This window comes from Chlorocebus sabaeus, chromosome 2 (genome assembly GCF_047675955.1).
Source record: "Chlorocebus sabaeus isolate Y175 chromosome 2, mChlSab1.0.hap1, whole genome shotgun sequence".
In the NCBI taxonomy this organism is placed as follows: Eukaryota; Metazoa; Chordata; class Mammalia; order Primates; family Cercopithecidae; genus Chlorocebus; species Chlorocebus sabaeus.
This window is the reverse complement of record NC_132905.1, coordinates 38089655-38106150: the sequence shown is the minus strand read 5'-3', so window position 1 is coordinate 38106150 and position 16496 is coordinate 38089655. Positions and strand designations below refer to the sequence as shown.

General features: G+C 47.3%; 1 protein-coding gene across 1 annotated transcript in view; it reads right to left on the bottom strand.

Moving 5' to 3' along the window:
• The window catches only part of HCK (HCK proto-oncogene, Src family tyrosine kinase), a 48923-nt gene extending 32821 nt beyond the window's left edge, over positions 1–16102 (bottom strand). Inside the window, exon 1 of the mRNA XM_008020387.3 lies at positions 15838–16102. The gene's annotated coding sequence lies outside the window, so the exon portion shown is untranslated. The remainder of the gene's footprint in view (positions 1–15837) is intronic.
• Between the last annotated feature and the right edge of the window lie 394 nt (positions 16103–16496).

Sequence of the window (16496 nt, the reverse complement as noted above, 5' to 3'; positions counted from 1 at the left end):
TTTTATTTTATTTTATTTTTTCCTTTTTAAAAAATCATTTATTTTTATTTCCCTTTTAAATTTATTTTTAGTTTCTATTTTTTAAATTGTATTTATTTATTTTTTTTTTGAGACAGAGTTTTGCTCTTGTCACCCAGGCTGGAGTACAGTGGTGTGATCTCCACTCACCACAACCTCTGCCTCGGGTTCAAGTGATTCTCCTGTCTCAGCCTCCTGAGTAGCTGGGATTACAGGCATGTGCCACTACGCCTGGCTAATTTTTGTATTTTTTAGTAGAGACACGGTTTCACCATGTTGGTCAGGCTGGTCTTGAACTCCCGACCTCAGGTCATCCATCCGCTTCGGCCTCCCAAAGTACTGAGATTTCAGGCGTGAGCCACCGCGCCCGGCCTATTTTTCATTTAAAAATTTTTTTTTTACAGTCAGGTTTTTATAAGTAAAAAGAAACAAGTGAATTAATTTCAAGATGTATTTATTTTACCCAATATATCAAAATTATTAACATATAATAAATAAAAAATTATTAATGAGATACTTTACATTCTTTTTTTTGTACTAAGCCTTCACATCTCAGTGTGGATTTTACTCTTAAAGCACATCTCAGCTATGACTCCATCTGTGCTCAACAGCCGTCTGTGGCTCAGAGCTACCGTATCCAAACATGCAGAGACAGAACGCTCCCATCACTGTAGTACAGGAAAGGCTGGTGCTCACGCCTGCATTCCTCAGTGCTTAGCCCAGTGCCTCCTGGCACACAGTAGGAGTGTCATGCACAGTGAGTGAATGGCTGCATGCCTGGCGTGCCATGCTTTATGTAGTAGGAAGTAAAAGTGTCTGTCAGCACCATACGACAGGGCAAAAACAAAAAAACAAAAAAAAGAAAATAAAAGCATCAGGACATAGTTCCTACGACCGAGTTGAGAAGGGGAGACTGGACACACAATTACATTCCGAAGCCACATACTAAGAAGCTATTAGGAGATACAGAAAGTAGAATGGTGGTTGCCAAGGGTTGGGGGAAGGGGGAATGAGGAGTTAGTGTTCAACGGGTGTAGCGTTTCAGATGAAATGAGTTATGGAGATGGATGATGGTGAGGGTTGCACAACATTCTGAATGGACTGAATACCACTGAAGTGTACATTTGCAAATGATCAGGACAGAAAATTTGTTATATGTATTTTACCACAATTTTAAGAATGAAAGACAAAGAAGCTACTAGGGAGTACTAAAGATAGGAGGGGCCATGCAAAGATTGCTAAAATACTTATTGGGTGAAAAACGCAAACTGCAAACATGTACAACATCAAACCACACTTGTAAAATGAATGTATGTGCCTATGTGTATGTTAGTAAGTTCGTATAAAAAGCAACCTGTTTATAATAATAATTGAGCAGCAAGATAATGAGTTGGGTTTTGAAGAACAGGGAGGATCTGAATAGATAAAGATTGGAGGAAAGTCAAGAATATTCCAAAGAAGAACTGACTTCCAAAAAGGATTTGAGGGAGCTTGTAATATTAAACCATATACAGAGCACTGCAAGTCTCAAAAAGGGTTACTCTACACCATATAGAAGGGAAAGATTATTGAACTAGAAGCCCAGGATGGGACTGCTATACCATTGAATACTAGATTTATCTCTGAGCTTCCTAGTAGCCAAGATAAAAATGGAAACTTGTACAACATCACCATAAGATCCCAGGAAGCACAACGATTTGTCTGTTGACAGAAACAAGTATTTTTTGAGTACTAAATTCAAGATAATTTGTTCTGTGGCTCCTCATAAGAAGGTCACTGGGGCTGGGTGCAGTGGCTCATGCCTGTAATCCCAGCACTTTAGGAGGCCGATGGGGGCAGATCACTTGAGGTCAGGGGTTTGAGACAAGCCTGGCCAATATAGTGAAACCCTGACTCCACAAAAATGTAAAAAATTAGCCAGGTGTGGTGGCACACACCTGTAATCCCAGCTACTTGGGAGGCTGAGTCAGGAGAATCGCTTGAACCTGGGAGGCAGAGTTTGCAGTGAGCCAAGATCGTGCCACTGCACTCCAGCCTGTACAACAGAGCAAGACTCTTGTCTCAAAAAAAAAAAAAAAAAAAAAAGAAGTCACTGGAGGGCACCATGGACAATTTCTTCAACCGTGATTTGTCAGCAGAATTTATGGTATGTTGGTGAGTGGTTCCCAAACAGATGGCGCTGATATTATTCAGGTGGGTTTGGGAACAGGCGATGGGGTGAAGGTGGGGAGAGAATGATGGAAGAAAGAGGTTTATGTAGTCCAGGGCCTCTCTGCAGAGTGCGCTGTGACAAAGTGGCTTGAGTGAGTTTAGAAATGTAATATGGTGCTCAGAGTGTGGCTAGCCTGAGAACCAGCAGCCTCAACCTCATAGGGGAGCTGTAAGAAATGCAGAATCTCAGGCCCCACTTCCCAAATCAGAATGTGGATTTTAACAAGGTTCCCAGGCGATTCATGTGAACATTCTAGCCGAGAAGCCTAGAGAACCTCTTCTGCTCCTGCCTCCTCAGCATCTGTCCCTCTTCAGACAACAGTACCTGGATTGTCCTTTGGAGAACCAGCCTTCTCCCACTCAGTGCATGAGGTTTGGTGGGGCGGATCCCACCCTTGCCTTCAGGGATTGGCAACTTGACACAGGCCTGGCCAATCAGAGAATCCCGTATCCTCTGGCCCCCTGGCTACAGATATTGGTTCAGCTATAGGCATATATGTCCTCCTCACTGAGGCAGTCTGCTCTGGGATTTTGCTGGAAAAATTAGGGAAAAAGCACCCTCTTTCTACAAGGATTGTTGAGATGTAGGAACCTCGAGTTCTTGGAAACCACCTCAACATCATCAAGGTAAAAGCTGCTTTAAAGTGAAGCCACCAGAGAGGACAACAGAGCTGAGGTATGGAGATTAAGTAATTCCTGAAGATAAATTGAGCACCTGGCTCCAGCTGTGCCTGAAGCCTATATACCTCAGGATTTTTCCAGTCCACAGGCAAATAAATTCTCAGTTTTGCTTAAGCCAACTTGAGTTGGGTTTCTGCCATTTGAACTCAAAAAGTCTTCACTGATTCTTGCATATTCTTGCGTCACACTCTGGATTGAATGAACCAGTGTCTGGGAGTGAGGGCCTGGAATCTGTAGTTCTAACAATTCTGCAGGAAATTAGTATATACACTAAAATTTGAGATCCACCAATGTAGCAGAATGAAGGCTGAACTTGGGAGTCAGAATACTTGAGTTTGGATCGCAGTTCTGCCACTGACTGGGGATGTGACCTTGAGCAAGTCATTTGCCCTCTCTGAGTCTTATTTTTCTTTCCTGCTAAATAGGAGGCCTTGCTTCTCGGGCTTGGCCTGAGGTCCTATGTGACTAGGGATGTGAAGGACTGTGTAAAACTTCCGCATACGCATTTCTCATCTAATGTGCTTCAAAAGCAGGCTCTGAGAGCAGAAGTAGCCCGCCTCGTTGCACACCCACTCAGAACTGCTGATCCCTGGTAAAGACACTTCCTCAGGCCACTGCTGACCCTGGGGACCTGAAACATGCTCCTCATCACCTCAGCCTCCGCTGAGGGAAATGAGAGAGGTCAGCTTGCTTGTACCTGGCTGCTTCCCATGGTCACCATGCTGGCTGTGGAGGCCTCAGAGACTCGGCCTGTGCTCTCAGAGTCAAGCTCAAGGGGGAGAGGCCAGGGCCCGTCTGAGCATGCATGCAGTGGGCTGGAGATGGTTTTCTGGGAGCTTCTACGCTTAAGCAGAAGCCTGCAAGGGCTGGGGGTGTGAAGCCCTGGATTGTGGTCCCATCTCTGCCATAAGCTCATTGTGTGACCCTAGGCAAGTCTCAACTTGTCTCTGAGCCTCAGTTTCTCCAAATATGAAATGAGATGTTGGATGAGAAGTTCTCTGAAAGAAGCAGCTGCAGTTCTTTCCTGCATATAATCCATTCCCCCTTCTTCTAACAACAGTTGTCCAATTTTCCTTTGGGAATTACTCCTCCCCTAGTCTCAGTTTACGGCTTGGGATAGAGTTGACTCCAACGCCTGGCTGTAGAGGTGGGTCTGTGACCAAATCTAGCCAATGAGAGTTGCAGTAATAGAAGCAGAGATGGGTGTCTGGGTGCAGTGGCTCCTGCCTGTAATCCCAGCATTTTGGGAGGCAGAGCCAGGTGGGTCACCGGAGGTCAGGAGTTCAAGACCAGCCTGGTCAATATGGTGAAACCCACATCTCTATTAAAAATACAAAAAGTTAGCCAGGCATGGTGGCAGGCACCTGTAATCCCAGCTACTTGGGAGGCTGAGACAGGAGAATTGCTTGAACCTGGGGGGTGGAGGATTCAGTGAGCCGAGATCGCGCCATCGCACTCCAGCCTGGGTGACAGAGCGAGACTCTATCTCAAAAAAAAAAAAAAGAAGGAAAGAAAGAAAGAAAGAAAGAAAGAAAGAAAGAAAGAAAGAAAGAAAGAAAGAAAGAAAGAAAGAAAGAAGCAGAGATGGGCATGTGATTCAATTCTGGCCAACAAGAGCCAGCCTTTGGTTTCTAGCTGGAAAAAAAGGCCTGCAGCAGCACGGCAAAGTCAAGAATTAGAGAAATATAGGCTCCCAGCCTTGGATTAAGCCTTGCCTGAAGCTGATATCTCAGGGATGTTCCAGTAACCTCCTTCTGCTTGAGCCAGTTTTGAGTTGGATTTATTCCCCCTTAAACATCAAAGAGTCTTGCCCAAAGAGTGCAGAGGGATTTCTTATAAGGGATTGTGATTCACACTTAAGTGTAAATGACTGATGGCAAAGACCTCCCTGATACCAGGTTTTGGTAGAAGAGAAGGTAAAATGGTACTAACCTATTAGAGTAGGTGAGGATGGGAGGAATATGGACCTCATTAAGCTGATGGCACTGCAGCCATGCCTTAAAAGGGTCTGGTTATAGAGGCTGGGTGCAGGCGCGCATGCCTGTAATCCCAGCACTTTGGGAAGCTGAGATGGGAGAATTGCTTTGAGCCCAGGAGCACGAGGCTGGTCCTGACAACATAGCGAGACCCTGTCTCTGCCAAAAAAAAAAAATTAGCTGGGCATGGCGGCATGTGCCTGTAGTCCCAGCTACTTGGGAGGCTGAGGTGGGAGGATCACTTGAGCCTGGGAGGTTGAGGCTGCAATGAGCTGTAGTCATGCCACTGCACTTCAGCCTGGGCTACAGAGCAAGACTGTCTCAAAAAAAGAAGCACCTGGTATCTAATAGGCCCTCCATACACATTTGCGGAATGGATGTATTATGTTCTACTCTCTCTGGGCCTCATCATACTTGGCTAAAGTCAACAGAGCAGAATTATGAAGTTATTTTTCAGATAGGGAAATGGAAGCCCATGGGAGAGTGGGTCCACCGGCTAGTCAGTGGCAGGTCCAACTGGCACTCAGCTCTCTTGCCTCTCATCATCCACTGAGGTCAGCCCTAGAGGCTGTGGGCGATGAAGGGGAAGGGGAGAATGAGGAACCCAAACAGAACTCTCAAGAAGGTAGACCGCTGGGGGCCCAGGGCTTAAGGCTGTTCAGTTACAGGAACTTTCTCTTCTCAGAACAGCTCAGCCATGGGGGTGGGAAAAAAGTATTTCCCCAACAGGAGTCAACTTCCTGAGCAGTGCCTTAGGGGTGCAGAGTCTAGCAGCTCCCTCTCCTCAGGTTCCCTGACTATCTTCTGAATGAACTGTCTTTATCCCTGAGTGACTATTGTCCCTAATAAACAGTTAGGGGTCACTCCTGACTTCTCACCTCTTCCCTTTACTGAGCCTCAGCTTCTTTCTCACAGAGCTCAAAACTTTGATTTTGCAAGCAGGAAGAAACTTGGGAGATCAACATTTTCATTGGACAGGTGGAGTAACAGCCCCAAGAAGCTGTGTGGGCCCTGGCTCACATGATGGCAAGCGATAGAGCAACATACTGAAGGAGAACTCAGGGCCTTTGGTCATTTGCCTGGCTCAGCTGTAGGGTTGGCTCTGAGATGCATGTGTTTCAACCACTTGTTCAACCACATATGAAACTCATAGCATGTTCAATGTTACTTTTGGATCCCTTGGTCAATTTCAGAATTCCAGAGCAACTGTGAACCTCCTTGGAATGATTTTATCTCCAAGGTAGGCAGCAGGCAGGGCAGTTTGAAAATAGAGCATGAGATTTGAAGTCAGATGGAGCTGGGTTTGAATCCTTATTCTGCCTCTTACAAATAAGTGAGCCTTTTAAAATGTAAGTCATCCTGGGCACTGTGGCTCACAGCTGTAATCCCAACACTTGGGGAGACTGAGGCGGGCAGATCACCTGAGGTCGGGAGTTGGAGACCAGCCTGACCAACATGGTGAAACCCCACTCTACTGAAAATACAAAACTTAGCTGGGCATGGTGGTGTGTGTCATCACTGTCTAGCCTGTTCCCAGCTATAGTCTTCATACCCCTAACCACCTCTTAAACGTGGTGGTCATGAGGATGCACCTCTCAGATCTCCAACTGCAGGAGTACGATTGGAGAAATTGATCAGCGGCTCAGCTGCTGTGCTTCAGAGCTGCTCTCATGGGCTCCATCACTGCTGTCATGGGCTGCTCCCAGCCAATGACTGAGTGTGGCAGGGAGACTGAAGCCTGCCCATGTCTGGGGGACCTCTGTCAAGAGACTTTGGCCAAAGGCTCCTTAACAGCCTTGACAAACTTTCCTTAGAATGGCATGGCAGCCAGGCGCGGTGGCTCACGCCTGTAACCCCAGCACTTTGGGAGGCTGAGGCGGGCGGATCACAAGGTCAGGAGTTCAAGACCAGCCTGGCCAACATGGTGAAACCTCGTCTTTACTAAAAATACAAAAATTAGCCAGGCATGGTGGTACATGCCTGTAATCCTAATTACTCAGGAGGCTGAGGCAGGAGAATTGCTTGAACTTGGGAGGTGGAGGTTGCAGTGAGCCAAGACCATGCCAGTGCACTCCAGCCTGGGCGACAGAGTGAGACTCTGTCTCAAAAAAACAAAATAAAGCAACAACAGAAAAAAAAATGGTACAGCAGTCCAAGACACGTCCTCCTTTTATTCCTTTCTTCTTCCTTCCTTTTTTCCTTCCTTTTCTTTTTCATTCGTGGCCAGAGGTGCCTCAATATCTGATGGCTCTCCTGTCTTCTCCTGGTTTCTTCCCATTTTCTCTCATAGCCATTTCCTCCAATAAATGTCTTGCACATTTAATGCTATGGGAGTCTGCTTCTCAAAGGACTTGAACCATCTCAGGGTATGCTGAAGTTAAGTATAAAAAAATAAATAAAATAAAAAGAAAATAAAAAATAAAAAAAGACCTGGACTAACACACCTAATGCATTACCTGTTGATTTGTTTATTATCCATCTGACCATTAGGATGTGAGATATGACAGTAAGGACTTTGTGGGGTTCACTGCTATATCCCCAGTATGTAAAACTGGAACACAGCATGTGCTCAATAAATTCTTATTGAATGAAGTCCCCTTTAGCCAGCTGGATGCCCCCAGATTTCCTGTCTAAACAATAGCTATAAATAGGCCAGGTGCAATGGCTCATGCCTGTAATCCCAGCACTTTGGGAAACTGAGGCGGGTGGATCGCCTGAGGTCAGGAGTTCGAGACCGGCTGGCCAACATGGTGAAACCCTGTCTCTACCAAAAATACAAAAATTAGCTGGGTGTGGTAGTGGGCACCTGTAATCCCAGCTACTTGGGAACCTGAGGCAGGAGAATTGCTTGAACTCGAGAGGCAGAGGTTGCAGTGAGCCAAGATTGTGCCACTGCACTCCAGACTGTGCAACAGAGTGAGACCCTATCTCAAAACAAAAACAAACAAACAAAAAGAAAACCAATAGCTATAAATATATGTTTAAACTGAGAAGGGTGATGCACGTTTGCTCACTTCTGCTGGGAGAAGAGCAATCTTTCCTTGGCTGCTACTCAGTGGAAGTTTCCTCTTCCAGACAGGACACAGTGGCCAGTTCACAACCAGGGCCACTTTTCACTTTAACCTGCTGTGGTACTGAGAGGTCAGCTGCCCCCAAACCTGTCCTCCACAAATGGAATCCTCAAAGCCACAGTAACACATGTGCTGACCCTTTTACTTTTTTTTTTTTTTTAATAATTGACAAAGCTCCAGGTCTCAGTTTCTGTCATTTTTGAAGGGTATGTATTTTGTTTTTAAAAGGACCTTTTACCACCTAGTAAAACATTAGTGCATCCTTCTTGTTAAAAATTAAACCACTGGCCAGGTGCAGGGGCTCACGCCTGTAATCCCAGCACTTTGGGAGGCCGAGGTGGGCGGATCACGAGGTCAGGAGATCGAGACCATCCTGGCTAACACGGTGAGACTCCATCTCTACTAAAAATACAAAAAATTAGCCGGGCATGTTAGTGGGCGCCTGTAGTTCCAGCTACACAGGAGGCTGAGGCAGGAGAATGGCGTGAACCCAGGAGGCGGAGCTTGCAGTGAGCGGAGATCGTGTCACTGCACTCCAGTCTGGGTGACAGTGCAAGACTCCGTCTCAAAAAAAAAAAAAAAACAAAAATTAAACCATTACAGGCCAAGCATGGTGGCTAACATCTGTAATACCAGCACTCTGAGAGGTCAAGACAGGAGGATCGTTTGAGCCGAGGAATTTAAAACCAGCCTGGGCAACATGGCAAGACCCCATCTCTACAAGATTTTTTTTAATTAGCTGGGTGTGGTGGCATGTGCCTGTGGTCCCAGCTACTCAGGAGGCTGAGGTGGGAGGATCGCTTGAGCACAGGAGGTTGAGTCTGCATGAGCCATGATAGCGTCACTGCACTCCAGCCTGGGAGACAGGGTGAGACCCTGTCTCAAAAAGAAAAAGAAAGAGAGAGAGAAGAAAAGAAAGAAAGAAAGAAAGAAAGAAAGAAAGAAAGAAAGAAAGAGAAAGAAAGAAAGAAAATAGAAGCAAAGAAAAGAAGGAGGAGGAGGAGGAGGAAGGAAGGGAAAGAAGAGAGAAAGAAGAAGAAAAAGGAGGAGGAGGAAGAGGAGGAGGAGGAGAAGGAGGAGGAGGGTGAAGGAAGGAAGGTAAAGAAAGAAAGAGAAGAAAGAAAGAAGGAAAGAAAAAAAGAGAAAGAAAGGAGAAAGAAAAAGAAAGAAAGGAGAAAGAAAAGAAAGAAAGGAAGGAAGGAAGGAAGGAAGGAAAAAGCAAGAAGGGAAGGAAGATTAAAACATTACAGATACATTTAGGACACTCTTGGATTACTAATTCTCTAAGCCCTCCATGGCCACCTCTTCACCGACCCAGCTAGCCTCTGCCAGCATTTGGCCTCGGCCTCTGTCTCTGCATTTACAAACATGTATGTTGAAGCAGAGGCTGTTAGTGCCCTGCCTCTATCACTCCGCCCTTTACCATTTCCGCACATTCTGGCTGGACTTCCAGCTGCCGGCCCCTTCAGAGGTTTCTCTGTGGCTACTGGGTGCCTGCTCTGCCTGTGAGCTTGGCAAGCCGAAAGTGCTAGAGAATTATCACACTGCCAGGAGTAGTTTTCAACTAAAGACAGGAGTGGGTGGACAAATACCCCGGTTCCCTCACCTCTCGAGCCTGTTCTACCCTGGCTCCCACAGCTCCTCAGTGGGAGTGAGCTCCAGGTGCCTGCAGTGGTAACTGGACTGAGAAGACACCTTTACTGACTGCCTCCTGTTCCCTGCCTCACTTCCTTACTCCCCTAGGAGGGTCTGTGGAATCAGCTCTCAAACAAACTATTTGCGTTTGAAACCTTGCCTAGGGTCTGCTTTTGGAGAAACTCAAACTAAGACATATATGCTATGATGGACTAGTGCGTGTGTGTGTGTGTGTGTGTGTGTGTCTGTGTGTTTTGACATAAAAGGAATCATGCTGCAGGAATCATGAGTAGTATCCTTCTCAGTTCCTCTTTTTTTTTTTGAGACGGAGTCTTGCTGTTGTTGGCCCAGGCTGGAGTGCAATGGCATGATCTTGGCTCACTGCAACCCCGCCTCCTGGGTTGATGCCATTCTCCTGCCTCAGCCTCCTGAGTAGCTGAGATTACAGGCACTCACCACCATGCCCAGCTAATTTTTGCATTTTTAGTAGAGACGGGGTTTCACCATGTTGGCCAGGCTGGTCTCGAACTCCTGACCTCAGGTGATCCACCTGCCTCGTCCTCCCAACGTCCTGGGATTACACCGTGCCTGGCCTCAGTTCCATTTTTTTTTTGGATGTGGAAACTGAGGCTCAGAAAGGGAAGAGATTTGCCCAGTGCATCACAACCTGTCTTTGGCAGAGCTGGCACTCAGACTCGGGATCGTCTACTCTGCTGTATTGACTGTTCTTCATTTCTCTGGTAGAGATGAGGCGGGGACTCCTGTTCTCTTGGCTGCACTTATATCTCCTGGGCCAAAGGATTTCAGGGTGATGACTGGAACTCAGGGAGGTGACCCAAGGGGAGAGTCAGGAGTGCACGTCCTAGCACAGTGCCATCCAGAGGATGCAGCATGTGGGACCACAACCAGGGTCCAAGACCAGGGCACATTTACACTCAAGCACAGGCTGCTTCTGCATCATTACCCACTCCTCTGAAAACACATTCAAACTCCCAGTCCTGTGGGGGAGGAAACTGGAGAAATGGGGTGGGGACCAATATGTGGTTAGGGTTTATTTGGAAAGGCAGAAGCTGATTGCTTGATGACTTGTATAGAAAAAGAAAACTAAACTTAAAAAAAAAAAGATGTAAGAAAGACAGACAGAGGCTGAGAGAGATTGTGCCACTAACTTGCTATGTGACTTTGGGAAAGTCATTTACCCTCTCTAGGCTTCACATTCCTCCCCTCCCCTCCCCTCTCCTCCCCTCCCCTCCCCTCCCCTCCCCTCCCCTCCCCTCCCCTCTCCTCTCCTCTCCTTTCCTTTTCTTTTTATGAAACAGGGTCTTGCTCTGTCACCCAGGCTGGAGTGCAGTGGTGCAATCTTAGATCACTGCAACCTTCAACTTCTGGGCTCAGGTGATCCTCCCACCTCAGCCTCCTGAGTAGCTGGGACTACAGTCATGTGCCACCACAACCAGCTAATTTTTGTATTTTTTGTAGAGACAGGGTTTCGCCATGTTACCCAGGCTGGTCTCAAACTCTTGAGGTCAGATGATCTGCCTGCCTCAACCTCCCAAAATGCTGGGATTACAGAAGTAAGCCACCACGCCCGGCCCTTCATGTTCCTTTTCTTTAAAAAAGGAAGCCTTGTCATGACCCAAAGGGTGGGGTTTGAAAACTCAAATGACTGTAGGGACCTGGAGAGTTCTGCGCATGAGGTAAGTGGGCCTGGCAAGTGCCGTGCAAGCTGGACAGCCCAGGGCAGTCCCCGGCTCCACTGAGGTTGTCTGAGGAGAACTGGAGTTGTGGGTTCTAGTCTCAGGGCTGCTAACTCTTCTAATTTTTTAGGAGACAGAAATCCAGATTATGTGAGCTCTCCTGAATTTAAATGTTAGCAACTAATTAAAAATAATCACTGTGGGTGGAGGGGTGTTGGAGGAGAGCAGCTGAAATATCTCAGGCAAGGCAGGGAGGAGGTTGTCCAACATTCATTACGTTTGCCCCTTCAGTGTTTTTTTGAGGCCCTACTATGTGCCAGGTGCTAGGCGTTAGAAGATACAGTGGTTTATAGGACAAACATGTTTGTGCTCTTGTAGAATTTACTTTCTAGGAGAGTTTAAAGTCTAAGCCCTGGCTAGTCCTTAGAGTGTAGACAACTTTCTCCTTACTTCCTAGGGGCAAGAACCCCCAGAGGGCAGCCTGGTTTGAATGAGTTTAAGATTCATGCTTTCTGTACCCATTAGAATGGTAATAATAATAATAATAATAATAATAATAAATATAGTAGGCATTGGCAAGGATGTGAAGCCAATTGAAACCCTTGTATGTTACTGGTGGGGATGTAAAATGGTGGAAAACAGCATAGCAGTTCCTCAAAAAGTTAAAGATAGAACTTTTATATGAACCAGTAACTCTACTTCTAGGTATATGCCCAAGGGAATTGAAAACAGGTGCTCAAACAAATACACACATGCACATGCATGCTCATAGCAGTGTTATTCGCAACAGTCAAAATGTGGAAACAACCCGAATTTCCATCTGCAGTTAAATGGGTAAATAAATTGTGGAATATTCATACAATGGAATATTATTTGGCCACAAAAGGAATAAAGTACTAGTAGTTGCCACGATGTGGATGAACCTTGGAAAACATTATGTTAAGTGAAAGAAGCTGGGCACAAAAAGTCACATAGTATGCTTCGATTTATATTAAATGTCCTGAATAAATTAATCCGTAGAGATAAAAAGCAGATTGGTGGTCACCAGGGGGATGGGGGAATGGGGGTAATTGCTTAATGGGTACGAAGTTTCCTTTTTCAGGGGTGATGGAAATGTTTAGGAGCTACTGAGAGGTGCTTGTGCAATGTTGTGAATATACCAAATGCCACTGAATTGTTCACTTAAAAATCATATAGTTAATTTTATAAAGTCATGTGAATTTCACCTCAATTAAAATATTTCTAAAAATTTCGAGCTGTATAAAAGATTGCTGGCCGGGCTTAGTGGCTCACACCTGTAATCCCAGCACTTTGGGAGACTGAGACAGGTGGATCATGAGGTCAGGAGATCGAGACTATCCTGGCTACCATGGTGAAACCCCATCTCTACTAAAAATACAAAAAATTAGCCGGGCGCGGTGGCGGACGCCTTTAGTCCCAGCTACTCAGGAGGCTGAGGCAGGAGAATGGCGTGAACCCAGGAGGTGGAGCTTGTAGTGAGCCAAGATCGTGCCACTGCACTCCAGCCTGGGGAACAGAGCGAGACTCTGTTTCAAAAAGAAAAAAAAAAAGATTGCTCTGTTAGAAACGTTAAGCAAATTTTAATACAGGCAAACAGTGGAATATTATGCAGCCACTAAAAATTTAAGAACATTTTAATGACCTGGAAAATGCTACAATGTAATACAAAGCAAATAAGATAAATATAATCTATGTGTAGCACTATACTAATTATGTTAATTTAAAAGTGCATAGAAAAGACTACATAAAGATATATGAAAATATTGTTATTGTTCCCTCAAAAGATTCATGCTTCCATTTTCTTGAACACTTACTAAGTGCCAGGCACAGTGAGTAAGGCAAGTGAAGCGCCTTACAGCAGAGAACATGAGGCCTGGAAGAAGGGCCATTGATCCAGGGACAGCTGGGAGGTCAGCAGAGCAATATTCTTTTCTCTTCTCTGCCCCAGAGTCCCTGAGTAACCCTTCGGGCTTCAGTACTCCTGTCGCACAAAGGGGAGGGTGACAGGTGCCCTCTCTGGGGAGCCATCCATCCTTTTGGTGTTTTCCTCAAGAAACACCTGTACATGGGCCGAAAGCTACATATCCAGGATGCTCCTGGCAATATTGTTCATTGTAGTGTACACCTAGGAACAACTGGAGTATTTACCCACAGGGGAATGGGAAATACTGTAGAGTGGTCACCTGCTGGGATACTGCGCAGCAGCTGGAAGGAATGAATGAGGCCTCTGTTTTCTATTTCTCATCCTGGATAGATTTTGACAACTTAATGATAAGAGGGGGCAAATATGCTCCTCTGCTATCCCCTTTCTCAGAATTGCAGAAAAGTCTCACAGTTAGATAGCCTTTTTTTTTTTTGAGATGGAGTTTCGCATTTGCTGCCCAGGCTGGAGTGCAATGGCGCGATCTCTGCTCACTGCAACCTCCGCTTCCCCGGGTTCAAGCCATTCTCCTGCTTCAGCCTCCCGAGTAGCTGAGATTACAGGCATGAGCCACCGCATAGATAGCATTTTTAAAGCACACAAAACAATAATATGTGCTGTTCATGCATACATTTATACACAATCCATTTTTAAAGGTACAGCCTGGAAGGACTGTAATCACGACAGCGGTTGCCCCTGGGGAGGGATAGAAACAGGACTGAGAGTGACACGAGGTGGGGAGACTTCAAATTTTTCTGTTACTTTAAGTAAATTAATTTTTTAAAATCTGAAGCAAACACAACAAAATGCTACCATTTGTTAATTCTGGATGGCGAATTCTTGGGATATTTAATATATTATTCTCTTCACTTTTCTGTATTTCAACCTGTCACCCCCTCCTCTTAAAGAAAAGGACCATGAAGAAAAAACCATGGGATAAGGCAACTGATATGTATTGAGGCCTTTTTCTGTGCCAGGCATAGGCTACCCCAGTGGTTCTCAAAGTGCCATCGTCGGATCAGCAGCAGCAGCATCACCAGGGATGGAAGTTCTCAGTGTCGGGCACAGAGCTACTGAATCAGAAACTCTAGGATTCGGCCCAGCAATCTGTGTTTTCACAAGCAGCCAGGTGATGCTGATGTAGGCTGAAGTCTGAGAACGCAGGGCCATGTGTCTAGCTAGGGCAATGTTAAGATACATTAAACCTGTGTACTGTCAGACAGTACTCTCAGAGCTTTCCTTCAGTACCTTGTCCTTTTCTTTCTTTCTTTCTTTCTTTTCTTTCTTTCTTTCTTTCTTTCTTTCTTTCTTTCTTTCTTTCTTTCTTTCTTTCTTTCTTTCTTTCTTTCTTTCTTCCTTTCTTTCTTTCTTTTCTCTCCCTCTCTCCCTCTCCCTCTCTCTCTCTCTCTCTTTCTTTTTTCTGAGACAGAGTCTTTCTCTGTCACCCAGGCTGGAGTGCAGTGGCGCGATCTCAGCTCATGGCAACCTCCGCCTCCCAGGTTCAAGTGATTCTCGTGCCTCAGCCTCCGGAGTAGCTGGGATTACAGGCATGTGCCACCACGCCCGGCTAAGTTTTGTACTTTTAGTAGAGACGAGGTTTCACTATGTTAGCCAGGCTGGTCTCAAACTCTTGACCTCAAGAGATCCACCTGCCTCAGCCTCCCAAAAAGCTGAGATTACAGGAGTGAGTCACCCTACCCGGCCCCTTCAGTACCCAATTAATCCTCTAAACAACCCTGTGAAGGAGGTACTATTACTCTCCCCATCCTACAGTTGTGAAAACAGAAGCAAAGAAAGGCCAAATCCTCTACCCCAGGCCCAACAGGCAGTTTGCCTCTAGAAGCCCCCTCCCCTACCCACTAGCCTAACTGTCTCTCACAGGCACGACCTCTCACATACTCCAATTTCCTGCATCCTTGCAAGAAAGATTTCATAGCTCTGGCTTACAGATGAGTGAACGAATCCTGAGAGGGAGAATTCGTCCAACAAGGAGGAAAGTGTCAGGGCATGCAGCAGTCTTGGGCCAGGAGGTTTAGGGGTTTGACCTAGACCTGCTGTGGGAGGAGGGGCAGAGAGCCGACCAGCTGCAGCCGGCCTGGGTGTGGCTCACACGTCAGGCCTCCGCCCAGCTGCCCCCTTCCCCAAGCCGGCTGCCAACCTGGCGTGACCCGGCCCCCACCGGGAACCGTAAGGGCCTTCCCCTCCCAGGCTCTGTGAAGCCCCATCCCTTCCTTCTTCTTTTTTTTTTTTTTTTTTTTTTTAAATAAAAAAAAAAAAATCCCCCCCCCCACCCCCTCGCCAACCCAGCCGCAGAAGGGGAACCTGGACAGCCCAGAGAGGTGGTGGATAGAGTCACTGCACGGGCCTCCCCTCCCCTCCCCCTGGCATCCAGCAGTCCGCAGCAGTGCCGCCCCTCTCCTGGGCACCCTCCCCTGGCTGTGGACCCCTCATCCCACAGGCTACCCGCGGCTCCCCTGACGTTCCCGTCTCTCCTCGCTGCCCTCAGCAGCACCCGTAACCAGCCCTCCCCACTCCCCTAGACTCCCTCCGCCGCCTGGGACCCCTCGCGGGCCGGATATTCCCGGTCCCCTGTGCGCGGCACTCACCTGGGCGCCCGCTCCTGGTCTCGCGGGCAGCCCGGATCCTCGCAGCTCGAGCGCCCCCCCAGCTCGGCAGCCCCCGAGGTTCCGGGGTGCCAGTGCTGGGAAACTGACTTTCTAGAACTAGAGGCGGGGGCGGCGCTCGGAGGGGCTTTGGTGCCGCGGGCGTGTCTCGCCCTGCACTGTCTGGGTCCCTTCCCACTCGCCTCTAAGCCTCCGACGTGCTCCCGGACTGGGACCAGGGACGCGGTGGTGCCCGCAGGCCATCTGGGCGCTTTAGCCGCGCCCTGAGCGATGCTAACTCCGCCCCAAGTGTCCTAACGCCGCCCCGAAGATTCAGAAGCCACCCCAGGATCCTAACCGGCTCCCCAAGGGTCATAACCTCCGTCTCCTGCAAGCAGGATCCCAAACCTGCCACCAAGAGAAAAAACAAAAAAAATTATCACCATCCATCGGAGGCTTCTAACGCGTCCACCAAGGATGCTAACCCCCATTCCTTCCGCTCTACTCTCCCTAACACCTCCCCATCCCACCGCCCAGCGTCCTACCGCAGTCTCCGAAGGATCCCAAATGCCACCCCTGGGGATTCGAACCCTGCCGTCTAAGAACTCCAGCACCCGCTCCCATGCTCCCAAGATCCTAACTCCGCCCCGCCAAAGGATTTT